General features: G+C 46.5%; 1 long non-coding RNA gene across 1 annotated transcript in view; it reads left to right on the top strand.

Moving 5' to 3' along the window:
• Positions 1 to 27,372, top strand: part of LOC139052853 (uncharacterized) — a 155,737-nt gene that overhangs the window by 56,409 nt on the left and 71,956 nt on the right. Inside the window, exon 3 of the long non-coding RNA XR_011510087.1 lies at positions 22,115 to 22,194. This is a non-coding gene — a long non-coding RNA (uncharacterized lncRNA). The remainder of the gene's footprint in view (positions 1 to 22,114; positions 22,195 to 27,372) is intronic.

Here is a 27,372-nt window from a genome sequence, read left to right as displayed (position 1 = left end):
AGGTGAAATGTTTCCCGATTATCCGACAAGTCATCGACCTCTAGTCTGTTGTCGTTTAGCGCACGGCAAAGCTGGATGCCAGCCACGTATACATTGTAGCAGCTGTACACGCGTAAGTTCATTAATGCAACATTGATGCAACATTCATTTAACATTGCTGTAACATTCATTCAACATTGATGCAACATTAATGCAACATTCATGCACTGAAGGGTTGTGACCTTAAGGCTGGCCTATCGCGGGGCACAGTTCTCAAGGGAAGCTTTCTTTTGCGAAAGCTCTCGGCTTTTGGCGACCTTGACCGCACGGCTGTCTAGGCGAATGGCCATGTGCCTCCACGACACGATGCCATGAACGCAAGAATAAAAAAAAACGAGCGACTAATAACCGTCCTTACAACTGTAGGAGTCAGTTTAACTAACTTGACGGACTGCGGCCACCACATCTTCCGCACCGCTTACTTCTTTCTGCCCCCATTCACCTCTTCTCATCCATTCTTCCCCCTCGACAAACGTCACGCATCGCTTTCGTCCTTGTGGCTTCGCTGCGGCAACGTCTTACCGGGCTTGTAACTATATAGGGGGAGGGCCAGAAAATCATGGCACCTTCCCCCACCCCGAAATATAGAGATAGAGTTAGAGAGAGAAATTGTATGAGAAAGGCAGGGATCGAGTTTAACCGGAAGAGCTTCTGGTTTGCTGCCTTGCACTGAGAAAAGGGTAAGGGAAGAACAGAGACGGAAAGAAAAGTGGAGAGATATAGCAAAGGCGCGAGAAAAATAACAGAGGATGTGTGGTACGTCTGTGAGAAGTATGGTCCCTCTAATAGGCCACTCGGGGGGTAAAGAAAAAAAGGCCCTGTCGAAGTTTGAGCGTAAATCAAAAGCGTTGAAGCGTACATCAAATGCTGGGCGTTACAGGGTTAAGGAACGTTCGAACCCACTTTCTGAAACACCCAGTGCATGTTTGGATGGTTGCGTGATTGAGTGGGGTTACGCGCGCGAAAACGCGGTAACCGCGCCGTCGCAGCCCGATGAGTCGCCACTAGTTGTCTTTTTCGCCCTTCGGAGCGAACGACCTCGCGAACATAACAGAGCGAGCGTACCGCGTGCGGCCGGGGCGACCCATAAGGGGGGCAGCCCCTGCAGGCCTGTCTCTGTTTATCAACGCACACAGCACTGCGTTTTGTTCGGCGAGGATGACCTCATAAGTATACACACTCCGTGTCATTAAACGCACGCTGCTTTGCCGAGGTTAAAGGCCGCGATGGGTCATACGTCGCCAAGTCCGGTAACAACACTGGCGAAGGAGTGAAGATTGATTGTATTTATTTATTTATTTATTTATTTATTTATTTATTTATTTATTTACTGACTGACTGACTGACTGACTGACTGACTGACTGACTGACTGACTGACTGACTGACTGACTGACTGACTGACTGACTGACTGACTGACTGACTGACTGACTGACTGACCGCTTGATTGATAGACGTAAAGACACTCACGAAGACAGTGAGACCAAGATTGTTTTGCTGACCGACCGACCGAGTGGCTGGCTGACCGACTGATCGATCGATTGAGCTTAATGTCGCAAGCCTACAATTGTAGGCGTAACGTTAAGAGAAAGCAGAACAGCGGTATGATTCAGAGAGCAAACACGTGTAGTTGATACTCTAGTTGATGTAAAGAAGGGCGAGCTGAGCAGACATGTCTCGTAATGCGAAGAGTGTCCACTGTAGAGTGACCGAGCAAGTGCCAAAGGAGACACACAGTTGACGATGCCAGAGAACGTAAAGCGTGTGATAATATAAGGAAATTTTTATGCATAGGAGGAGACACGAACTTCTGCGGACTGCGGCGCAAGGTGAATTGATGACGCAAACAAAGTACAGCAGGTGGCGACACCGGGGGCACTGATGACGTTCCGATCATTATAAGTCGTTATCGCTCTTTAGCGCCTTATCCATCCGCGCAGAACCATTATCAACGGCGACCAATCTCACTCCGGCGGCGGCTGAGTCTTGCGGGGCCCGCGATTGCCGTATCGTATTCTGAAAGCAATCTGCGATGGCGACAGAGAGCGCCGACTGCTGATAGCTTCGTGTGCTCTGTGTTCTCGCCAATGAGTTCGCGTTGAAGGGAGACGCGCGGGCCCCAATCTTGAAAGCGATCTGCGATACGAGCTCGAGCGCTGACTGCTTCGTGTGGTCTCTGTTCTTGCCGCGTAGCTCGCGTTGAAGCCAACGAAGGTGAAGAGAGAGAGAGAGAGAGAAAATAATGCAGAGAAAGGCAGGGAGGTTAACCAGAGGTAGTTCCGGTTGGCTACCCTGCGCAGGGGGAAGGGTTAAGAGGGATAAAAAAGAGAAACAGAGTAGAAGGGGGAGATAGAAAGAAAGGGAGACAAGCACGAACAAAGCGCGTACACTACAGAGCGGTAGGGGGCGGCATTCTTAGAGTCTGTCGTGAAGCCCCGTGGACCGCAAGAACTTTACTAGCGCGAGTAAGGCCTTCAACGCAGATGTTCTTTCGGGGCATTGGCCTAAAGCTTTTAGTTCTGAAAGTGGACGATTGTCCAACAGGTCCAGTACTCTGCACAACACTCAGCACAACGAAGGTCGCTCGCTGCGGCGGGCGCTATCTCGAAAGTGTGTGTAGTGATTTTTGAAGGAGAGGGAGAGAGAAGTGCAGTGCCGTAACTGTCTCTCAGAGGAGGACACCTCAACAGCACTGCACAGGGAAAGGGGAGTCGGGAGAAAGAGATCAGGGAGAGAAGGAAAGGAGGGCGGAAAAAAAATAACAAGAAGGTTGAAGAAGCAATGCGGGGCTTACAGCCGCGCTCTCAGCTGCGTGTCAGAACAAAAGTCAAGTAGGGCAGGAAGCACTTTCTTGACGATGGAAGGGTGGGCTGCGCTATCTCGAAAGCGATCGTCTTACGGGACGGACGGACGGTTTCTTTCTCGTTGGGTAAGCATACAAATGCTCACGCATTTAAAATCAAACGTCTGTGACGCGTTTCCGGCTCCCGCAATCGCTTCCGCGCCATGCAACCAGAAAACGCATAGCCTTTAAGATCCACGTTCTTAATCCAGATGGCCAAATCCATCGGAGCGTGAAACCGCACTACACCCATTTTCTTCAGCACACTTCGTACGGTGGGAATGTTCGAGTGCGATCGACCGACTTGATGGCAATCGAGTTTCCTGGCAAGCTCCATAGCATGACCAGAGAGGGCGACGCAAAAGTATACAGCTCCAGAGCGTCCAATGCCTATGTCGCCCTCCATTGCCAGGGTTCTTGGTTCGCACGGCAGGCGTATCTCATTACTACCGGTGTCTTCGTCGACTTTCGCGTCAGGGCTTTTCGTCATTGACGGCTTCGAAGATGTCGTCGATCGTTAGTACCGAGTAACTCACGTCGTCTTCAACCTCGACGCATATGTTCGTCAACCATCGCACGCGCTGCTGTGCTGCAACTAGGGTCACATATACGAGTTGAGCCGTTTCACAAGTTGCTGTGCAATAGGACCGAAATTAATCGCCCTGACCGGCACGCTTCCCGAAGCGCATCGCTAGTACTAGCGCTGACCACAGCTGCAGCAGTGGCTCAGGTGGGCAGCGGCGGCACTACTGCGCTGCATTCGTTGTACAGGCAAATTCGTTGTAGCTGTCTTCGCTGCAGTGTAGAGGCGAATTCACAATTCCGCCGCGGGACATACGGAATCCTTTGTTTCGCAGGTAATTTTTGTTGCAGTGGCGTTCGTTGTACAGAAGAGTTCGATCGTATTAACAACTCCGATTCGAGCGCGCACCGAATAAAATAAAATATGTATTCGATCTGTTATTCAAAATTTTCGAATGTTCGCACACCACTATATAAGCAGTGCGCTTTCCTTTCCTTTCTTTCTTTTTCCTTTTTTTTTGCGATGCATTGAACACCTTATGTCATCGTCCACTGATCTGTTCATTCCGTCGATCTCTATTACAGCATTTGTATCCGGCAGGACGAACTCCTTTCCGCGGCCTCCGAGATCGGCGGGCGCGATGATCTTGCGCGTCGCCCGATCTCGAAGGCCGTGCCTTCTACCACAAACCTCCGTTTACTCCTAACCTTGCACCAGCCCTCTCGCCGCAGCGCTGTCGTTTGTACCGGTCGGATGAAGTTTCATAACACTGATAATGACATCGGGCTGCGTGGAGGTGAGCAAGCGACACAGTGCTTACGCATACTTAGAGACAACCCCCAGATGAGTTTCTGCGTGAATTTTTTGGACGCCAACGGTATTAGCGACTTCTTTTACTCTATGTCTTGAATTCGTTTTATAAGTAACAAATGTTTCATTTTGCTGGACATGCTCAGCAGCCTGCTCTGTTGGGAACAGCACGTTGCGCAATCTTTAAAACGAAGTAAATGCGACTTGTGTCTGTAAAGGTGTGCCAAGCCTTTTGTGGATGTTTGCCTGTGCACTTAGGCATCAAGACGTGTGCGCCTGATGTTGGCAATAAAGGTGACCTTGAAGTTGGCCTTTATGACGCGGGATTTCGGAGGTCCCGAGCGCTTCGTTATAAAGGAATTTCGATTCTATTCGAAACGCCGAATATTTATCGAGTAGTTTTTGAATAATCTGCACCTCCCTGCGAGCATTCGAAAAAGGGTGATATTTTAAAGCAGCGATGGGCATGTTTTTTTTTTTTCGTTTCCGTCCTCGGACTACCCGTACGTAACGCTTAGGCCAAGTTTTAGTGTGACTTGGTAGTTAGTTGATTTCGGAGTGATGTTTCAAGCATAATGCTCGTGTGAATCCCCCGTGATCGTGTTCTGCCATTGAGTAATTTGATATTATTATTATATGCATATGGTTAAGGGTCAATTTATGTATCTCTCTCTATCGCGCAGGTTTTCTGTTGATCATGCTCTCGGCGGTACCCTGGCACTCCCGCTTCTCTCCTGAATCTGCCATTTTGTTGAACATTTTGTTTCGTTTTAATGACACTTTAAGAGACGGTGACAAGAACAGCACCCCGAATGACATGGTCACTGCTGTATAAGAGCTATATTTCAGTGCATAGCGTTCCCATATGTTTTTGTTGTTGGTTGAAATTTTCGTCAGTGCTGCAAGTAACATTTTGCGAAAATCCAGCGCTCTATTGGAAGAAGTTGTCTTATTATTCTAAGGCTATTCGAAATGTATTAGATTCGTTTTCGTATTCGGTATCATCACTAATGAATTCTTATCCGATTCGGTTTCAAAAATGACCATGCGCTCATGGAAGCCTAAATGGAATCGGCATCCTCCCATGAGTAGCGTAAAATTGGGCTGGCTGGTAGCACTTCAACACTCTGAAAAAAAAAATAATAATAAAGGTGTAAGGCGATTCAACCTCCACTTTGTTGTGCCATTACCACCAGCCCGGATTCCGAATCTGCAAGATGCAGAATTTATCCTGCGAACGCCCTAATTCTCCCTTGACAAGTCAAGATGCTGAGCCGTCAGGCAGCGGTGTCCTGCGGAGAAGGATCGGCGGGCAACATGTTCGAACGTGTCACCAAGTGCCAGACAACCCGGCGCCGCACCTCCTTTTGCCTGGAGGTCACCGCGCGCGCGAACTTTGAACCAGGTGGCCAGCGCGGTCGCTGGTTGGACCTCTCGGACGACCATCGAGTGCTGGCTTTGTATTGGGCCGTTTGAGTGACAATGGTCCCTCGGGGATTATAAGGCCGCGACGAGCCGCCTGAAAAACCGGATCCGCTGACCCACCGGGAGCCAGTGCCGCTCTCGACTGGAATGAGATGTGTCATGCGTTTTCGCCGGACGTCGCCGTGCGGGAACAGTCGCGTTTGCTGTGAGCACTCGGCCCCAGTGCCGATCCGATATTGTCCTGTGTAATGACCTGTATATAATGTATAAAATCGCTTTCGTTACTCTCACCGACGCCTGACTCGGAGTCTTCGCTACCAACGCTCTGTCACGAAACGGGTGACGAGCGCTACGGGACCACAAAGTCGTAATAGTGGTGCAGCGGTGCAAAGTCGTAACAACTTTAAGTCGATGAAAGACAGCCTTCCTTGCCTAACAAGGAAGCGAAGATTGGGTGAAGGAACTAAGGAGGTTTAGCAATGTATATTTTTTTAGACCTCCTTTGCATTACCTGAGGCCTTGGTAGGAACCTCCTTGGTAGAAACCATTCGACTTACTCTGAGAGGCCCGCACCGTCTCAAAACGAAAGCGTCTGCATCTTTTCGACCGAGATGCGCGCAGCGTCTTGGCAACAGTCTCAAAACGCTGTAGCTGTCACGATGGACGAATGCGAGAACGCTCCCCCCTTACCAGTGCTACCGCGCGGCGGTATACTGGCTCCTTGCTGTGCTACCGTACGGTGGTTACCACCGGGAGCACCAGTACCAGATCGATCTATACGGAATTTGGGCGCGTAACTAGACTGTACTATCACCGGGATCGACCCACGAAAGAAACATACCCGATGCAGAAAAGCGGGTGTTAGCCGTGCAAGAAAGACTGTGTCTTTCGAAACAACGCTAGTATAAGAAGACCACGGGAAGACTGACGGCACAGCGCCTTCTGTGCCGTCAGTGCCTTCTGCTCAGCATCCACATTTTTTTTTTTTTCAGATGTGGGTGGTGAGCTACGCAAGACATTCCACTACATGCCCGTGCAAGAAAGGCTGTGTCTTTCGAAACAGCAGTAGTATAAGAAGACCACGGGAAGACTGATGGCACATTGCCTTCTGTGGCGTCAGTGCCTTCTGCTCAGCATCCACATCTTTTTTTTTTTTTCAGATGTTGATGGTGAGCTACGCAAGACATTCCACTACATGCCCGTGCAAGAAAGGCTGTGTCTTTCGAAACAGCAGTAGTATAAGAAGACCACGGGAAGACTGACAGCACAGTGCCATCATTGCCTTCTGCTCACCATCCATATTTTTTTTTTCAAATGTTGATGGTGAGCTACGCAAGACATTCCACTACATGTCCGTGCAAGAAAGACTGTTTCTTTCGAAACTTAGCTTGTATAAAAAGACCACGCGAATACTGACGGCACAGTGCCTTCTGTGCCGTCAGTGCCTTGTGCTCACCATCCACATTTTTTTTTTTCAAATGGGGATGGTGAGCTACGCAAGACATTCCGCTTCATGTTTACATCCGCGGCCTCCGTCTGCCACGAGTCACGTGTGTTAGTGGGTGTGTTAGTGGCGTCTGTTTATACGTTCCAGAGGGTGGTGGCTTTTTATTTTTCATTCTTATTTTTTTGTGTTTGTGCGTCTGTACGAGCGCGAGGGTGTTGCGGTAATCGGGAAAAGTCAGCTGACGCCGATCGTCTCGTGGGGCCGGTAACCTCGCGAACCACGCGCCGTCGAAAACACGTGACGAAGCGCGTTTATTTGGCTCTGTGTAACCGCTGTGTACCTCACGTGCTTATTGCCTTTGTTTTTTCATGGCGTGAGTGTATGCCGCGCGTAACCCCAGGAAACGTCCTGTCGCCATGGGGTGCCCGTCGCGCTGGTTAGCATCCACATTTGCCAAGGAAGAATGAGTATTTTGTGACGTAATTTACAATGCGTACATATTTTTTTTTACACGTTCGAATAAAAGATACATGTGTCATGCGTCGAGTTCGTGTGTGTAGCTATTTCGCGCGAATAGCGCTAAAATTCATTTATCGAACAGTGTTATAACTGCGCAAAAAAACTGGCGTTAGTGTTAGGGTGCTCTGCAGTCTATTGAAATGTCCATTAACATCGGTATCCACTAAATTTATAAGTAATCCTTGGTAAGGCTAAATTGTCTCATTGAAACAAACTTTTTGTAAACAATCGTCTTGTGGAAACATGCGCGTGTGCACTTAAATACTGACTTGTTATGTTGCGGAATACATTTTTCATAGGAGGCGCGAACATACAGGCGTATTGTCGCTGCAGTCTGTATAATGCTTAGGGAGGTCTGCGTATATGCTGTCACCAGGTTCATGTATACTCAGGGGTGACGGAGGGGTAGTCGAAATTCAGGGGTAGAAAAAGCTCGGCCAACAACACTGCGTACACCCTGATCCCGTGGCACCCAAACCGGATGCTTCACGCCTGCTTGAGCCTTCGAGGTTTCGATAACCTCGGCCGCTAACGGTGCCATTCTACACTTCGCGCAATTTCTGAACGCGGTTTCAGACACGTGAGGCGCGATGGGTATCCGCTAGAGTGATAGGTATACCTCTTCTGCTATCATTGGGTTATTGTTGCAATGGCGATTATATGGACACTCCAGGCCCATTTCTGCCGTCACTGTCGACGTGAGGTTCTGTACAGTCGCGATCAACTTGAAAGTGATCGCGCGAGCATCGACCGGCGGGCCTTCCAAGCAGCATAGCGGCCGATTTCGGAACTGCGAAGGTAAAAATTCGCTGCCTTCTTCCCCTTTTATGCTCTTCCAGGCTGCAACCGTCAGCCCCAAGACTAACTCGCAACATTTTTCTTTGTTTCCCTTTCATGGTAATGATGTGTGTGCGTCGATGTCTCGTGCATATCTTGGCTACAATAACGCCTCTGTGCAAAAGCTGGATAAGGGAACCGAAATGAATTCGCAGGTTGTCTCGTGAAGGGTGACGGGAGTGACAGCTGCTCAGGGAACAGCAAAAGAGAGAGAGAGGGGAGCTACCTGATGCTTCCCTCTCGACTGACGGCGTTGACGTAACGGGGTGCTGCTCCTAGTTTCGGTCGCCGCTCGAGCGATCACCTTCAAATTGATCGCGACTGTACATAGTCCAAGGCCGGTAAAATCGTCGCCGCGCGCCGTGCGCCGTATGCGCGAGTGAAAGCATGAGAGAGCGACCCGGCGATCGCGTCTCAACCTCGCCACGAAGGTGAGGGAAGCGGGGAGGAAGCGCGCCACCTTCCGTCGCGTGCAAGGATCCCGGGAGAGAGTAGGGAGGGGGAGGGTCTCCACCGGGCCGCTGTATCTTGATAGCCTTCTGCGATGGGGACGGAGCCCGGCCCGGCCGCGCGCTGTGTTTTCCCGGCTTGGTTCGCGTTGATGCGATGCGCAGCAGGAAAGTCAATTCGCTCGCTGCTGCTGCCTCGCGTCCTCGCTCCGGCGTTTCGACGGCGAGTTTCATCGGTCATCGAGTGAGATGTTTTCATGATGGCTTGTGCGCGCGTGACACCGTGCTTGTTAATTTAGTTAGTACGCATGTGTTTACAAATTTGTGCAGCCCATAAAACTGCTATCCTTACTTTGTTATAACTGTCCACTAATTTTCTATCGCAATTGATGCTTCGCCTTTGGGACGAAACTGTGCCTTTTTGCTTTTGATGGTTGCCCCGAGGATTAACGTTATATTCTCGTCTACAATTACCAGGACCCGCAGCATCTACATAAGTCTCTCTGGATTGCTTTTGCTCTAGCTTTTCTTTTTTCCTTATGGTAGCACGGGTGCATGTTTCTGGGCAGGGGGGTTATTTTGAATGGCCCCCGGCAGGCTTTTGGGATGTCGACGTGCTTATCCATGAAATGGGATTTCGAAGTTCAGGTCGTAAGTTCAGGTCTTGCTATAGCTATAGCTATATAGCTATAGCTATAGCTATATATAGCTATAGTTCAGGTTCAGGTCGAAGTTCAGGTCTTGCTATAGCTGTATCTTTTGGGCTGAGAGGTGGATTTCATTGAGCTCCTGGACTGTGTTATGGATGCCCAGTTGCAGTAGGCTCTCGGTAGAGGCTGACAGGGGCAGGCCTTGGGCTTGCTCGTAGGCTGTCCGGAGCATGTTGTCTAGTTTCTTGACATCTGGCTCTTTTAAGTTCAAGTATAGGACAGCGTAGACTATCCGGCTGACAACGAACGTCTGGACCAGGGGTATAGTTGTCCTTTTCGGGCATCCCCGTTCTTTTGTGCGTTATCCCAGCAATTATTCTACTGAATGTATCCCCAAAGTTGCTGAGTGTAGCTACAGTGATTGCGTTTGCCTTTGTTGTCAATGGTTAGGCCAAGAACCTTGAGATATTCCACTTCTTGTATGCGCTCTCCATCCATGCATGTTGATGTCGATGTTTTCCAGATCTGCTTTATTCGGGAAGACGAGGAGTTCCGATTTTCCCGGGTAGTATTGGAGGCCGCATTCCTTGGCGTATAGTGCTGCACGATGGCGGCTTCTGTCTGGCCTAAATCACCTCTGGTTGTCCAGAGGGCGACGTCATCGGCATAGAGAGCGTCCCGGACGCCATCGATGTCGTTCATCCGAGCGGAGAGCCACCTCGCGGCTGAGTTGAAGAGCAGAGGTGGCAGCACTGCATGACCGCTAGGTGGCGACTCCGGCGTTACGAGGTTCTCAAATGCACAGGCGTATGATGATGCCGAGTCGTCCAGGACAGGGTTAATCGGGAATCGCGATGGGAGAGGTCTTTGTCCTGCAATGCATATAGGATCCTGCAAGATATACGCTCCGGAATTCTTGCTGTGCGCTCGTTATGCTATAACATGAGAATAATGGTAATTACATGTATTTGTATAATCTCAGTGCTTGTGTCTTCCGTCCTTCCTGCGGCGTTATGTTTTGTTAAAGTTTCATATTTCTATAATATCTCAAAGCAATCATAGTTTTCTAAACCTATAGCAAGGCATGCAAGTTCGCACGTGTAATCGTGGCGAATCATTGCACTTAAACGCAATATCTCGTTAAGAATGATCAATATTCAAATTCACAAAACCGTCTGAAGCCAGAAGGACAAAGTTTAGGCAAATCCATATATGGCAGGTTCATCATTCTCATGCTGGCAGAACTGCCACGCTCGCCGCTCCCATAGACACTGTAGAGTCAAACTACCCCTCTATAGTCGGATACAACTTTAGAAAAAAGGGGAGGCCCCGCCCAGATGACCGAAGCGGCGAAGTCACCGGCCGTCCGGCGCATGACGTCGGTCCAGAGTGCGCGCCCATTGGTGGATGCTCGTGTGCATCTGCCTCGGAGGAGTAAACGCCCCCTTTTTTTCTAAAGTTGTATCCGACTATAGTAATCTTTTGTAAGAAACTCCACGCTGCAGTCACGGAGGAAGAAAATGAACTTGCACGGAGAATTACGTCACGCAACTCTCCGTGAATCCATCCCCTCGCATGTTCGCCAGATGATGAACTGGAACTTCAGTCGCTTCTTTCCACATGCATATATAAATAATAATAATAATAATAATAATAATAATAATACTTTATTGATGACTTGAGAAACATACAGTGCAAGAATCGGGCCTGCCAAAGCCACAGTGGGCTTGAACGGCAGTGCCTGGCAGACAGCGACAGAGCCATCAGTAACTCGTTATTGAACAATAGTGAAAAAAAAACACACACATACACTCACATGACAGGCTTCCAATCATGCATTCATGTGTCTAAGAGCCTTTCTAAGACCATATTTTGTTTTCACATCTTGTATGCTTTGAGGAAGTAGATTAAACATTGCTGGGACATAGTAGTTACGAAGTCTTCGACCATATCTCGTCTTACAGCGGGGTGTAATGTAAGGATTCTTTGGTCTCAGGGAACGGACAGGCACATAAGGAATTTTATACTGACTTAACCAAAAATGTTTTAAGATAACAGTTTCAAGCAGCAAAGAATTGAAATCAGGTAAAGACAAAGTTTTGAACACATCAGATTTGGGGGAGACATCATAAGCAACATGCTTCAGAATGCCACGAAGGACGGAGTTGACCCGGCTTACCAAATGTTGAGCGCCATGACCATATGTAGATATCCCATACCGGATTACACTGTAGCATAAGGCATGTACTACAAGCTTTCGGACAGACAATGGCATGTAAAATTTTATGTTATACAAAACACAAGACACTGCGCGAAGTTTTTGACAAATATAGGCGAAATGAGAGTTCCAGGATAAATCACTGTCAAAAAAGACACCAAGGTATTTAATTGAACAAGCGTATTGCACAGGGGCACATGAACAGGGATTGCAATGTGATGTGTGCAAATATAACGGGGAGGATAGGGTAACTTGCTTGACAGGGTTGTGGAAACAGATTAGTTGGGTTTTGGACGCATTTATATGGACTACATTATTCTGAAACCAGTCCATCACTCTTGTTGTTGCCATTTGTAAAGAAGAGATGGCGTCAGTGTAACTTCGAGCGTGTGAAACAAGGACAGTGTCATCAGCATACTGATATAATTTGACGTTCACAACATTAGATAAATCATTAAAATATAGGTTAAATAATAACGGACCTAAAATTGAACCCTGGGGGACGCCAGCTTTAATTTCGGTCAGACTGCTACGAAATTTTCCAATAGACAAAAGTTGTTGCCTATGAGATAAGAAGTTTTTCAGAAGCCGCAAAAACGCACCCCGAAAGCCTAGCAAAGAAAGTTTGGTTAGCAGTATACTATGGCAGACGCTGTCAAACGCTTTGCGGACGTCTAGGAACAGTGCACAAGCAATCTGATTGTGTTCAAACGCAGAGTTTAGTGTATCGGAAAAATCTTCAAGCAGCAACTGCGTACCCCGATTCGGCACAAAACCATACTGGCTAGGAGATAACACGCCATGATTGCTTAAAAAGCTGCTCATTGTCTTGAGCAGATGTTTTTTCCAATATCTGCCCAATGCATGAAAGGATAGAAATAGGCCGGTAGTTTTCAATATTGTTGCGTGCGCCACTTTTAAAAAGAGGAATGACCAGCGCATTCTTCAGATTATCGGGAATGATGCCAGTGGTAATAATATTGTTTAAAATGAGTAGTAGCACATCTTTTATTGCTTCGAAAGTTCTGCGCAGCTCTAATATTGAAACACCATCAATTCCAGGAGATTTATTTGGTTTTAGACTGAAAAGGATTGATTTGAGGTCATGTTCCGAAAACATGGGAAGAAGGGCGGATTCTGAAATACTAGTTTGCAATGTGCAAGTATCTGGATGAGGTCTCGCTACACCAGACACTTTTGAAAAAAATGAGTTAAAATCATTAGCGGTGGCAGTACCAATTGAAGAAAGATGAGACATCAGATCAACATGGCGATTAGCGTTTACATCACCACCTCTAAGATTGTTAATTAGGGACCATGTTTTCCTGCTGTCACAACGAGCGTCCGTGAATTTTGCTCGTAAGTTATTGCGTTTTGCTAGACGTATCATAGCACTGACCTTATTTCGAAGCTCTTTGTACCGAAGCCGCAAAGCAGTACAATTAGGACTTCTCTTTGTTCGAACCCATAACAAGTCTTTTGCTTGTATTGCCGTGAGTATTTCTGTAGACATCCATTTTTGGTCCAATTTACGTTGTTTGATTTTACAGACCCGTGTAGCTGCAAGACGGAAATCGGTGAATAGTGCTACAAAGTTGTCATAGGCGTCGCCTGGAGGAACAGTCATCAAAAAGTTATGCCAGTCGTGATTCATTACAAATTTTTCGAAAGCCAAGGGGTCAACAAATGATATTTGTTTGACTTCGTTTGGAGCGACCAAGTTGGTAGCGTCATCTGTTAGAGAGCAGCAGACCATGTAATGATCAGCAAGTTTCGTTGTAATAACAGCAGATTTGACACTTAAGTTATGTGCACGTATATTTATGTGATCTATGCAAGATGTGACAAGATGACCAGCAAGGAATTCTTCGCGTGTAGGTTCACAGATCGTGTTTTGCAAGCCCCATTTGGAAATGACGTCCAAATAATTGCCAACTGTCGTTGCTGAAGGGCGTAACGTATCAATGTTGACATCCCCAATTAGGAAAACATGGTCCATTGACGACATAGAGGCCAGGGCAGTATCAAGTTCATCCAGGAATATACGACCGTTGCAACACGGTGGGCGATAAACCGCAAGCAGAATTAGTGACAAGGAAGGTGCGCAAAGACGCACTGCCACAATTTCAGCTTGGGATGGCGAGAAAGTCAGCTCAGTTGTTGCCCATGTGTCCCGGATGAAAACTGCCACGCCTCCTCCCCTTTTAATTGGCCTAGTGTATGAAAAAACTTGGTATCCAATAATCTGATACTGATTGATGCAGGCGGACGGTATGTTAATCTCGGTAAGCACGATCGCATCGAAATAGGAGTTGAAAGGAGTAATTAAGGTCTGAAAATGGTCCCAATGTTTTCTAATACTACGAATGTTGACGTGAACAGCACGGAAGGCGCAACCATTAGGATTTGGGAAGAAACCAAGAACCTCGTTTAGATTAGTACATGTCTTGAAGGCAACTTTGTTCATGCTCATGCAATACTCTCGAGATCAGATGCCTTATTGATATGCAAAATAGGTGCATCTTCATCCCTCTTAGCCAGTATCCTGCCGTTTTTGGTCCAAACGAATTTAAATTTTGATTCTTTGCCTTTCTGCCTTGCCAGCCGATACAGTTCCCGTTGGGCACGCGAAAGATTATCGTTGAAGTAAAGCCGTGGAAAGGTACTGTCTTGAGCAAGGTCACGTAGGATTCCTCGTGCAGCGAGCCATTGCTGTTTGGCCGAAACAGTGTGCATTTGCACAAGGACTACAGAAATGGTATTGCTGCGCGCGGGAAGTCGGTGCACAGCAGAAACATCGGTCAGTTTGAATTCGGAAATGCTTAGTTTCGCCGCCAGTCCTGACAAGAAGGAAGGCAAATCCTCGTTGGGGTTATATTGCAGGCCATGAATCTCGAAATTGCAGCGTCGGCTGTATTGCTCTAATTCGCTAAGTTCAGAGCCAACCTTCTCAAGCAACTCAGCCTGGGCAGCAATCTTAGAGGAGAGTGTATCTACTTGCGTGCCAAGCTCGCCGACTGCTATCTGGTTCGCAGTTACTGTCGATGACACCGATTCATATTTATCAGCAAGGGAATCGAGCGACCCCTGTATTTGTAGAACAGTTTCTGCAGTTTTTTCTCCGATAGCTTTGAAGGTCAGTAGTTCTTCCACTCGACTAGCCAACATTTCAACAGTAGTCGTCAGCCGGTCCAGTTTATCGTTTACAGTCAAAAGTTGCTGTTACAGTACTCCATCATCCGATTTATTACCCATTGAAGGTTGCTTGACGGTTTGCGTCTTGCATGCCGGGCATACCCAAGACCCACGTTTTGCTGCTGACATTTTCGAAAAAGTTGATTCAGCGACCGCCGAGCAGTTTTTACCCAGGTGGAAAGCTTCGTTACAAACAGAGCACGTCAGAAACTTATCGTCTCGCGGCAATGGCTCAGCACAAGTGGTACAATCAGGCATTGTGGTGCAGTCGGCGGCAGAGAGCAACTCAGAAAAAATAACGCGGGCAGGTGGTCGTTTCAACTCACCTGTCGACAGCAAAATAACAGATCAGTACATGGTACAGCCTTGCCGCCGACTGCGACGGGACTCAGCGAGAGCAGTCCTTTTGTAGACGGTAGTCAGACTTGATTGGGCCGCCGAGACCAGGTGACCAAGGCGATGGGAGCGACGTAGGGCGACAGGGAATGAAGTCGATGCTGGTCCTTTGGTATCTTGATGCAAAAATCGGTGATCCAGGCAGCCAGCACGCGTCGATGCGTGTTTCCTGATAGCCGGATCGGTAGCTTTGAGTGCGTGCGCAACCGGACAGATCGTGTTTCGTGATCGTATATATATATATATATATATATATATATATATATATATATATATATATATGATGTTTTGTTGAAAAAGGTGAACGGTGATGTGTTTAGCGGCATTTTGAAGCTGAAAATCGATTCAGTAGAAAGAATCCATCGCCTAGGTAAAAAGATTGAAGGTAGAGACCGTCCCATAATCATGAGGGTGGCTGATTTCAGAGACAAATCTAAAATTTTGCGTCATTGCTCAATGCTTAAAGGTACGAATATAAGAATCAGTGAGGATTATTCGAAAAGGATTGTGGAAGTACGAAAATGTCTATGGGTTTCTACACAGGAGGAAAGGTCAAAGGGAGCAAAAGTTAAACTACTATATGACAAAATAAAAGTCAATAATGTCCTTTATGCGTGGAATGAAATCGCTAAAGAGCGCTATGAGTGCCAAGCACGCCCTCGGGATGACCCTGCTTGAATTTTGGAAAGGGATTCCTTCAGGATACTGAATGTGAATGCAAGAAGCATACTAAATAAGGTCAAGGAAATCGAAGCTATGATTTTAGAGCATGATCCGGATATTACAATGATTACTGAGACATGGCTTCACAAAGGTATATTAGATAGTGAGGTAACTCCAAAGTCTTATGTAATGGTAAGGAAGGACCGGGATGGTAGAGGTGGTGGAGTTGCGTTAATGATTCGCGATAATATTGACTTTATTATACTTCCTGCCCCCGCTGATATTGAGGCAGTTTGGATTAAAATAAATTAAATTAAAATAAATTAAATTAAAATAAATTAAAATTAAAATAATTTCTAAGAATCGTTCAGTCCACATAGGCGGTATGTATAGACCACCAAATTCACCAGTCCAGGTTCTTTCTTCTCTCCGGCACTTTATGGAGTGCAATATGCAACAAGGAGACAATATTATACTCTTGGGTGATTTCAACCTACCCGGAATAAACTGGAATGCTTACTCTCCTGGAGATACAGAAATCTTGAATTGCACTGAGCTTCTTGATCTTGTTTTTTGTTTTGGTTTAAACCAAGTGGTCACCGACTATACTAGAATCAGTGCTCGTTCTTCGTCTATCCTTGATCTTGTTTTCGTGTCTAATCACCTGTTGCCTTTACTAATAGACTGTGAGACCAGTGAAGGCATCTCTGACCATAAACTTGTAGTACTGTCTTTGAGCCTTTCCGCCAATACTGTAAACCATTCCCGCAAAAGTGTCGTGTTAAACTTTGCTAGAGCTGATGATGTTGGGGTTCTAGAATTACTAGAGGGCTCTTATGAGAGATTCTCTGAACTTTATATGCGTAATCAGGGTCCTGATTGTCTCAGGGAGTACTTTGCTAATTTGGTCATGTCGTCTATAAAACTGTATATACCTAAGCGTTTAAAGAAAACTGGCAATAGAAGCCCTTGGATAACTAGAGAAATAATACACTTAAAGAGGCTAATAAAACGTAAACGAAAAAATTGTAAAAAGAATCCTAGCTCTCGGACTCGTTCCACCATTCAGTGTCTTGGAAGGAAACTTAAGATACTTGTGAAAGAATCCAAAAAAAGGTTCTTTGGCATCACAATCCCAAAATTTCTAAAAGAAGCACCGGGTAAATTTTGGAGATATATTAATCCATCATCGAATGTTCGCTCAACGACACAATCTAATGAGCATCCTTCCTCCGAGAGTTTCAATGATTATTTTGCATCTGTGTTCACTGAAGACAACGGGATTATGCCGAGTATTGAAACTCCATCTGACAGGCCGCCTATTGCTGACGTTGAAATTTCTGAACAAGGTGTGCTCAACCTTTTGCTTCGTTTGAACATAAAGAAAAACCCTGGACCCGATGGCATCCCTAACGAGTTTCTTTATCGCTATGCCGAATGGAATTCTAAATATCTTGCATTAATTTTTCGGTCTTCACTTCATAGTGGTTTTTTACCAAAGGTATGGAAGCAAGCTAAAGTGATTCCTGTCCTCAAAAGCGGCAGTGCTGATAATTTAGCAAATTATCGCCCTATATCAATCACTAGTACCTGTTCAAAGATGCTTGAACATATCGTCTCGAAACATCTGTTAACTTATATTAATGAACATAATTTGTTATCTATCCACCAACATGGCTTTCGTCAAGGCCTATCCACAACATCTCAGCTCATCGAATTAGCCCATGATCTTTCAGAAAATATTAACTCTCGGGGACAGACGGATATGATCTTCATGGACTTTGCTAAGGCATTTGATAAAGTGTCTCACCATAAATTACTAAGAAAAATTGATGTTATGTTTAAAAATGCTGCTATTACTCAATGGTTTTCATCCTATTTTTTTTCTCGTGAGCAATATGTTGAAGTTAAAGGTACAAGGTCTCAGATTTCATGCATTAAGTCTGGAGTTCCCCAAGGCAGTGTTTTGGGCCCCCTTTTATTCCTCCTATTTATAAATGACCTCCCGAATGAAATAGATGTTTCCATCAGGCTCTTTGCAGACGACTGCATTATATACAATAAAATAGATGCGGTAGGAGACCAGGCTAAACTACAAGCAAACTTACAGAAAATAATGAAATGGTGTGATGAATGGCAAATGGTGCTAAATCCGTTAAAAACTGTAGTTATGACAGTCTCTAGAAAGCTAAATTTCTTAAACTACTCTTACTTTATTAATAATCATGAACTGATTAGAGTTAATCAGCATAAGTATCTTGGCCTGATTTTCACTAGTGATCTTCGCTGGAACCACCATATAGATTATGTGTGTGCCAAGGCCAACAAGTCACTCTGGTGTCTGAGGCGCAATTTGCCATTCGCAAATCTAGAAACAAAACTTCTAGCCTATAAAACATTAATTAGACCTATAATTGAATATGCCAAGGTAGTCTGGGACCCTTACACTGCTATAAATATATCAAAAATCGAACGAATACAGCGTCTGGCAGTCAGATTTATATTCAATAAATATCGGCGGACGGACTCCCCTTCTCAACTTTGTGTACAGGCAAACCTACCGACTTTACAGGCTAGATCTAAATATGAAAGACTTAAATATATTTACCTAATCATTCACCATCATGTTCATATAAGGCATACAGACTTTTTTGAAATTCTTTCTAGTGAAACCACTAGACATCGTCATTCAATGTTTATTCGTCCCCCTGTTATACATACTGATTGTTTCAAATACAGTTTTTTCCCAAGAGCTATCAAAGAATGGAACTCCCTGCCGGAAGAAGCCGTTTCATCCTCATCCATTAATTTCTTCACTAAACACATTGGAAATATCCTAGTTTGTAAATAATATACTTAACTTTGTGTCCTTGTTATCTTCAGCGGCTTACGCTGTTACCCCTTGGTGTTATTTTTAATTTATTGTCCCTTTTTTGTGTTTCAATGTACGATTTTCCATGTGCAAAATATGTGATTTATAATTGTTCATATTCCTCTCCTGCTATAGCCCTGTGTAAGGGCTGGCAGTATCTGTAAATAAATAATATATATATATATATATATATATATATATATATATATATATATATATATATATATATATATATATATATATATATGGTGATTATTAAGGAGGACAGAGACGCTTAAATTTCTGCAGCCCATCAGGGAGCATGGCGCAGAGTCATAGGGGAGACGAGGAGTAGGAGGAAAAGAGGAGAGATGGTGAGATGGCTCGTCCGCATATGGCAGCAGAGGAGGCAGGGACCGGCAGGGGCAGGTGTGCTCAATGGTATATGCTGCTAACCCACTCGCCTCCATGAACTCCACAAGGCTGTGTTAGTGCCGGGAGATGGTAGCGGGGTGGGAACAGCAGGTCAGAGAGTGAGCCAGCAGGAAGGCCCTGCAGTCTATAGGCTCGTGTACACCTAATACGCTTCGTTGCAATGCAGGAGTGCGCCAGCCGCAAGTTCCTCTCTCACCGGCTGTCTTTTCGGAAGAATCAGGCGCACATCATACGGCTGAGAGTGGCGGTTGGGCGCACTAAAACGTACCGCGACATGATCGCCGGGTTGTGCCGACGTCTTCTGGCTTTGCTCGTTTCACGTCACAGTCCCTCCTAGTTCTCCCTTCGTTTATGGCTGCAGTGGACATATAACGCGGTGACTATGATGGTGATGAACCGTTGGCAGACCTCCAAGAACACCTCCAAGAAGACCTTCCAGAAGATCTCCAAGCACGTCGAACAAAGCGAGCATTTTCTTTTCCGTCTATCAGTGGAAAAACGAGTCGAACAAAGCGATGAATTAGGAAGAGTGGGTTTCGCCACAACAGGTGCCTGCCTGGCGCGGTCAGCGCCCCCTGCCGCCAGTCGCGTGTCCGGTTGCGCAAGCAGGAGGCGGCGGTGGCGGCAGCAACCAGCTGCAGCAGACGACAACGTCCAGACGGTGCGGAAAGAGGACAGAAAGAATATGCAAAGGGACCGGCGGGTGCGCGCGTTTTTTCTAATTCCGATCGGAATTATAATCCCCGGCGGGGAGCAGCCGCCGCCGTCGCCTCCGCCGCTTTTGCTGCGCTAGCCGGGCGCCAGGGGCCGCTCGTAATCCGCGAAGCGCCTGCGTGACGAAATAAACGGAGAGAGAGACATAAATAAGAGAGAGAGTGAAGAGAGAGGGATATAAATAAGAGAGAGAGGGAGAAGTGACAGGGAGAGAGAGAGAGAAGATAGAGAGGGATACAAATAAGAGAGAGAGGGAATAGTGAGAGGGAGAGAGAGTCAAATAAGAGAGAGAGATAGAAGCGAGAGGGACATAATTAAGAGAGAGAGAAGGGACAGAGAGTGAGAGAAATAGTGAGAGAGATATAAATAAGAGAGAGAGATAAAAGTAAGAAAAAGAAATCAATCGGACCGCACCAGCGAAGCACACGCGCGCACACAATTCTTGAGAAACCTGGCGCCTGTAGTTTGCAAAAGCTTTTGTTTTTTTATTTGAGTGGGGCGAGTGGGTTCGCAACAAATAAGTTAGTATATCACAGTGGAAAGAAACAGTACACAGGAGTGGCCTGTTTGCATGTGTATGCTGCGCTAACGCCTGTCCTGTGCATGTGCAGCCTTTTTGTCCCTGTCTTTTTTGCGTTCCGACTCTTGCCTTTGGGTTTCGGTTTCTTTTACCCACCTCGGTGAACTTAGTGGCCACGTCATTCTGTTGCTAAGCGCGTTCGAGGTAGCAGGTTCGATCCCCGGACGCGGCTGCCGCACTTGCACTGGAGTGAAATGCCAAAACGCTCGCGTACATTTTTTTTTCTTTTATTATTGTTGTTGTGTATAGCTGCCCTATGGCATGAAAAGGAAATGTTAAACATCATTATGAAGCTCTGTGTCCCCGCATAATGTGTATACGGGCATCATAACGTGTATATGGACATAATAGAGACATTTAGCGTGTCCAGTATTCGGGCAAGCGCGGGCGGTTTTCCGGTTTAGCGGGGGCGTCAAGGTGAGCGGCCAGATTGGTGGCGCCAGCTGGTGGCGCAAAGCTCAACCACACAAACACAGAGCTAATTACTATATTCTGCTTAGCTGCTGGCGTAACTTTTCGACAGTGGCGTAATCATGTTCACAATTACGCCGCTGCCAAAAATTTGCACAAGTGGCGAAGCAGGATATGATGAGTTACTGCAGTTTTAGCTATGCGTTTGTCTGGTTGAGCTCTACAACACCAGGCGGCTTCACCGCTCCCGTTTACGCCCCGACCATCCGGTAATCCGCCCAAACCGCTCCCGTTTACCGGAATAGCGTACAAGCTAAAGGTATCTAATGTGTATACGTGCATCAATAGAAGAGGCGTCGATATGTTCCCGTTGCGCGCGGATGGCCCACGTGACTGCAGCACTCACGCCAACTCTTCGCAGCGACACTTCTTGACGGATGAGGCTGCCCGGGAGGTCGGAACCACTCAGATTCACAGGCGCACCTTTAACGAACCGCATGGGGTCAAAATTATTCAAGAGCCCTCCACTGTATATCGCTTCCCTCGTAACGCACTGTGCGGTTTCAGGATAATTTAAAATTGCTTCCTTTTCTTTTCTGTTGCTACATTTCGGTGGTTTCCCGCGGGCAGTAAATCGCGTCTGGTCCATGCGTCAACGCCCTGTTTTTGTTTTTTTGTTTTCTTTACGCATGTGATGACTATCATAGCTATCGATAGCTGTGGTGTTTATTTGCCGGCTTGAATCATTCGAGGAGTCGTAGTCGCTGTTTGTCGTGAACCGTTGCACGCAGTTTTTTTTTTCTTTCCTTAATCTCTCAAAATCCAACAGCAGCAGAACCGCCGGGGAATCACGCAACAACGAAATTTCAAGGGTAATACGCATTTATAGGACCCACTATGGAATGTGCCAGAGCGGGTCCGATAAATGAGTTGTAGGCTAGAAACGTATCCAGTTGGTAGCCGAGACCCATTAGTGATGCTGACTACCTTGTTTGGTGAGTAACGCTACTGACACCACAGTTACAAACTGCAGTTACACCAAGGTATATAGCGAATGCTGTGACGTATGCAACTAGGTAGTCTGACTACAATGACTTTTTTTTCATTTCAGGGTCCGATAAATGAGTTACAAGCTAGAAACGTATCCAGTTGGTAGCCGAGACCCATTAATGACACTGACTACCTTGTTTGGTGAGTAACGCTACTGACACCACAGTTACGAACTGCAGCTACACCAAGGTATATAGTGAATGCTGTGCCGTATGCAACTAGGTAGTCTGTCTACAACGGCTTTTTCTTTAATTTTATTAGGAGTGCGCGCCAAGGATGGTGCTGACTTTGCTCTCCGTAAGCATGCTCGATCGTGCCGAGGGAACGAACGGGCACCACCTTGTTTTGAGTACGTTTCACCCACTTACAGTGTGAGGTTAGCGAATGTGGCCGCGGGTCCTACTGGCGAACGTTTTGCTATAGCCAAGTGCCGACACTCGTATAAGCCGAGCGCGTGTGCAAAGGAAAATGGCTGCAAGGTTTATTCGGCTCCCACTGTCTTTCCGCGCGCAAGAGGCGTAGACGATTTTGAGCCGGCTTGAGCCCACTTGAGGATCATCGTTGCTGCGTTTCAAGGCGACGGATCTGTCGGGCTGTCGAATCGTAAGCCGATGGATCAAGCTCAGCGAAGGTATAACATGGAACGTAACAAAGAAAGAAGGAAAATGACAGCTTCGCCCGAAGGGCGAATCACTGACTGCGATATCAAGGCATGGCTCTGCGTTTGAACAGCTCGGACAAGTGTTCTAACTATACGCGAGTCTGATCGACTGACGCGGATGCGACACATGCGGGTGTGCAAAAAATTTGCAGCACCCAGTAGCCAGTTCGCTCGTCTATTGGCTTGCAGAGGGACACGATGTCGCAGCTGTGTTTAGAAAAAGTTTACTTCGACAAGAGGCGATACGAACAGTGAGTCATGATCACGGCACAATTCCACCGGGACGATAACATGTAAGAAACGAAACGCAGCACGTTTTCAACGTAAGCAATGTCCGAGTCCTCGCGCACCAACATATTTTATTTATTTATTCAGCATTGATTCAGACACAGTGAAGGTCTTGGATGGCAAGGCTAAAGGCAGTACATTGTCTGCCTGACTAAGGCCCTGTCACCCATACATTGCTCAACAGTGTGGTAGCATATAACATACAGATAGTATACACACATATCAATAGCGTGGATAAACACGCGTATACCCACGGAAAGGCACAGTTACACATAAACTAAATGCCACGTGTACAAAATGACTTTCAATATATACAGTGTACACAATGGTTATGTACAATGATGATGTGATAGGACACTTTACACAATAGTAAAGTGATGTGCACGAGATGTGTACATACAAAAAATGATCATGTATACGAGAGGATACACACACAGAAATCACGGGCACCTGCATTCTATGTGCATTAAATGACATATTGCCTGTCGCTACGTTTGCAGTCCACAACGCAACAAAGTCGAATCATAGCGCTCCAGAAAAGACGGACCGACACTGACGGCGGAGTTCTCGTCAAAGACGGAGCACCTTGTAACACAAGCAGACGACACTTGCTCTGTGCCGGAAGTGCTTAAGTGTACAGAAAAATTGTTCTTGTGCATTTCCTTTATGTTACTTTCTTTTTATAAAAACTAATTAACTAACATTCCAACTATTACGAACATCATTTGTTTACCATAAAGTTGGAAAAATTATCAATCACGTGCTCTGGTCAGCCAATCGGATAGCTCGCCCCACTGACGTCATATGGGTGATTTGCGTCATATGGGTAGGGGCGGCTTAAAATTCCGCCGCGAAGTGTGCTGCGATCGGCAGCGATGTGCATTTTTAAAACCTTATAATAAATTACACGTTTTACGCGGAGCACTTAGCTGCGTCAATTAATGATGAGAAGGTCCTACTCTAAAAGACTCAGTACGTTTGTAGAAAATCTTCAAAATCGTTTCAGGGTCCCTTTGAAAGGTCACAATTAAGTGACCGCAAGTCGCTTTATTTTAGCAAAAAACGAGCTACGACGCCTTTGCGGGAGACGCCGTGGGTCGGTTAACGGACTCTGAAGACGAAGATGATGGTGACGTCATCGTGAGTAGCGGGGAGGCGCGAGATTGGAATAGGGTGCTCACACGTGACCCCTGCAGTGCTGACGTCATCCTCGCACCCGGCTTTTTTGAGCTTCGACGAAAATTTGAAACGATGATTGCGGCTCTGCTAGGTGCACAATCGAGAACAAATAACTCAGAGTAGTTGAATTTTACTCTGGCAGCCTTCCAAACCACCCTATATATTTCAATGCTAAACCTTCTTTAAATACCAAGACGTGCGTCCAACACCTACGGCGAGGTCGGACGCTGCTGGAGAACTTCGCCTACTTGCACGCAAGAAGTCACAAGGTATCTGGATTCCAAGTGCCTTCAATTGCACATTACGTAAACTGGACCCAACGCTAGGGCTACAACTGCCATCTAGCCTTTCCCGCGGCGAAACAACCCTGTTGTGTCGCTTGTTGCTGGGAGTGGCGTTCACGAACGCATACTCCTACCGTATGGGAATGGCCCTCGAGAGCCCGATGTGCGACTCCTGTGGGTGCGAGAAGACTATCGAGCACCTATTGTGTACCTGCCCTCGCTACGATGTCCAACGCCTCTCTCTGCGGGCAACTTTACGCCGACTGGACTCGAGACCATTCACCGAGTCAAAGATACTCGGACCGTGGCCACATCCGTCACTGGCTCGAAAAGCGATTCGTGCGCTAGTGCGGTACTTGAAGTGCACGGGCTTAAGAGACCGTTTATAGTGTCCTTGTGTATGCATGGTGTCCCTCCAACACGTACTCAGTGCTAACTCTCTCCCTTTCTTCCTCTTTCTATTCCCCTTTCCCCCACCCCCAGTGTAGGGTAGCAAACCGGATGCTGTTCTGGTTGACCTCCCTGACTTTCCTACCCTTGTTTCTCTCTCTCTCTTGAGCTTCCCTTTAACTTTAACGTGCCGTCTAGGACATATATGTATTGGCATATATATAGCATATAGCCAACGCGCTGTCTGCAAAGAGAGGCGCAAGTGCAGTGCCACTTTCAGCTAGACTGTGAGCACCGGCATTGTTTTGCACTTTTTAATAGGCTTAAGAGAGGTTCGAGAAAAAGGACGTGCGTTGTGAGTGACATTTTTTTTCGGACTTTTGTTTTCGCGCTGTAATGCTAAAGAAATTCTCAGGAATATCTTAATAAAAGTGTGATATCTGGCTTGAGCCTTTTAGGCGGTTAGTTAGTATAGCACCTACACCTACCTACCTACCTACCTACAATAATGCTGCTAATGAAACGAACTTTTTTATCGCTGCTGTATGCCATTTAGAGTAACTGATGCATTAAGGAGGGCGAAGTAGCATTCACTCACTCACTCATTTACTCACGCTTTTCGTAAGTAATATATAGGGGTGTGTTTGCTGTCCATTCAAAATGGAAGCTTAGAGCATCGTGTAATTAACACATTCAAAATGCACGTTTTATTAATTGTTTGCGACGTTTCACCAGCATATATACAGTCATATATTAACATTCGTAGCGCACTATTTACACTTTACTTCGTCTCTCGCTTTTATTTGCTGTCATTTATAGTTACGTATCAAAGCGAAAAAAGTTCGACACTCTGGCTGTTGTTTGATTAACAAACCGCCGTGGTTGCTCAGTGGCTATGGTGCTGGGCTGCTGAGCACGAGGTCGCGGGATCGAATCCCGGCCACGGCGGCCGCATTTCGATGGAGGCGAAATGCGAAAACACCCGTGTACTTAGATTTAGGTGCACGTTAAAGAATCCCAGGTGGTCGAAATTTCCGGAGTCCTCCACTACGGCGTGCCTCATAATCAGAAGCTGGTTTTGGCACGTAAAACCACATAATTTATTTTTGATTAACAACTGATATGCCGAGCACGCCGGCCCTCACCGCCACGTGACGAGAATCGTTGCGTTGCCGAACTCCCCTTAAGAACATCGCCGTAAAAAAAAAAAAAGCTCACAGGTCCTATCATACGCTACTCCGCATAATGCGATGGCGTTGTCACGGCCGGCCCACCCGCGCTTTTGAATGAACTTCCTCTAGGAATCGCCCACGTGACATTTGCTAAGACCTTTTTCGTGCTTACAGAGTTCCCAGAAGACTTTCGGGTAAACCGTCAGGAGCAACAGAAGTTACACTAGCCTGTAAACTTACAGGACCCTCCAGCTGGCACCAGCTTTGCTGGGGAGTTGGAGTATTTGACAATGGATCGTATTGTTAAGTGCAAAAAAAAAAGCCCACACCTGAGTTTGACGCATTGCGCACGTTCTTTTATCTGAAAACATCAAGAATATGTGCCTGCAGTGTAGTATGCGGCAAAATACTTCCTTTTTCTTGGCTAACATGACTCTCGTAAATGGCTAACCGGAAGTTCTCTGTGGTCATGAACGCAGTGCTGCCACAACGCGGTTGAAAGAAGTGTCAAAGTGGTACATTGCAGCAGAGAGGCTTAATACATGCAGTCGTTGACTCGGGGCTGATGGCGCTGATTGTCTTTCCCATCAATATTATTTCATTTGTTGTATTTATTTATTTATTCACTCGCTCGATCGCTCCCTCGCTCACTCACTCACTCACTCACTCACTCACTCACTCACTCACTCACTCACTCACTCACTCACTCACTCACTCACTCACTCACTCACTCACTCACTCACTCACTCACTCACTCAGTCACTCACTCACTCACTCACTCACTCACTCACTTGCCCGAAGGCATAGCAGAAAGGCCTGGGGTTTAATGATCAAAATATATGCGCATGGGTTGACTTGGTTGCAAAATTATATTCTTTAAGGCCGCCTTGAAGTTTGCGATATAGTGGCGTGACGGAAACAGGAATGCGTTTCCAGTCCAGGCTTGTTTTCGGGAAAAAATAAATAGTCGTGAGGTAAGTTTGTTCTCCAAGGTGGGAACACCAACTCTTATAGATTATAGTTTATATACGCCCCCTAACCTTTACCCAATTACATCCCGGCGATAACTAAACGACACGTCAAGTCTGCGGGGGACCAAGACCGCCCCCTTTTTGACCCTAGCTCACGCGAAGCAAGATGAGGGGAAACAGCCGCAACTCCGCAAATATTGACTGCGTCACCTTCGGCCGCTCCTTGGCCATGGAAGTTGTCTAGCTGTGTCTCTTATAGAGCCGGTTGCGGAGGAGATGTGCGAGTCTTGTAGAGCCAGCCGGGCGTTGTGTACCCCTGGTGCTGCGAGTGCTACTGTGATGTGCGGTGACAGCATGAGGTGACAGCGACCGAC

The sequence above is a fragment of the Dermacentor albipictus genome, unplaced genomic scaffold (assembly GCF_038994185.2).
Source record: "Dermacentor albipictus isolate Rhodes 1998 colony unplaced genomic scaffold, USDA_Dalb.pri_finalv2 scaffold_40, whole genome shotgun sequence".
Taxonomy (NCBI): Eukaryota; Metazoa; Arthropoda; class Arachnida; order Ixodida; family Ixodidae; genus Dermacentor; species Dermacentor albipictus.
The sequence above is the reverse complement of the archived record's forward strand: the minus strand, read 5'-3'. Positions and strand labels throughout refer to the sequence as shown.